Here is a 1,233-nt window from a genome sequence, read left to right as displayed (position 1 = left end):
GGTTAGAGTGCAAAGCCAACCGCCGGGCGGAGCCCCTCGCAGTCCGTGAAGCGAGTCAAGCTACTGGGCTCCTCCTCGGGATTGTTGTGAAGACAGAGTCAGCACCAAGGGCGTGAGACAGCGCCCATTGCCCCGGAAACGCGCGCTGACCGGCCGGGAGCGAGAATCAGCCCTCACAGAGCTGCTGCAAGGCACAACCCGCACAGAGCAGTCTCCAGACATCGCCTGTGTGCTGAGTAGACTAAGTCAGCGTTTCACTGTGTAGTTTAACTTTTACCTTTTAAAGATTTATTTATTTATGCACACAAGAACTGGGGTGCAGGCTAGAGATGCAGGGGGTGAGAGGATTCACCAGAGACAGAATAGGGAGGAGAACAGGTGGATGGACTGAAACGCGCTGCTGAGGGGAGCAGCTTGGCGACAGGAGAGGGCTGCTGCACCTGTGGGTCACTCCGTGGCCGCGGGGGATCGAACCTGTGCTGCAGTAGCTGGCAAGAGCGTGGTAGTGCTACCTTTCACTCCTGCGCCACCAGGGAGGCCCAGTGGACCTTTTTCTTTTTGACCTCGGCCCCACTTCAGGCACAGTGCTAAGCTTCTCACCAGCATTATTACCTCATTCGGCGCTCGTGTGAGGCAGGGCTGGCATCCTGAGCGAGGGGCGGTGAACGGCGCAAGGTCTAGAATCAGGAAATCCCACCTGCAGCCCTGGCATGTACAGAGAAAGACCCTTTTGGAGACTCAACTTTGTCATTTGTAGCAGGAATATAGTAAAACCATTTACCTCAAGCCATTGTGAGGGGCCCATTACCCACCATGCATAGACCAGATTGTGAAACTAGGGTTTAAGAAAAGAAAGAGGCTTTATTGCAAATTGATTGGCAAGAAGGTAGAAGAGGACAAGATGAGCTGTCTCAACCTCGCCAACAAAGAAAGAGAATGACGTTTTATTGTTTTGGGGGATGGGATCGAGAACAAAGGAAGTTAATTTTGGTCTGAGTGGCTTAAAGGCTAAGGTCACTGGAGTTCTGAATTCCCTTGGGCAGTGCCCCCACCCCCACCCCAGATGGCCCTATCCTATCCCTCCAGCCTGGCACGCAGCTCCAGGTGAGTGAGCCAGACCCCACGCTGTGCGGGGCCCTTGGGGTCACTGTGCTTCCTGCAGGGGCTGGGACCTGCAGTGGCTCGGTGGAGCTGGTTATGTCCCTGAGATGCTTCTTCATGCCTCTCCTGTAA

This window comes from Condylura cristata, unplaced genomic scaffold (genome assembly GCF_000260355.1).
Source record: "Condylura cristata isolate star-nosed mole 26May11 unplaced genomic scaffold, ConCri1.0 scaffold00015, whole genome shotgun sequence".
NCBI classification, from domain to species: Eukaryota; Metazoa; Chordata; class Mammalia; order Eulipotyphla; family Talpidae; genus Condylura; species Condylura cristata.
This window is presented reverse-complemented; position numbering follows the sequence as displayed.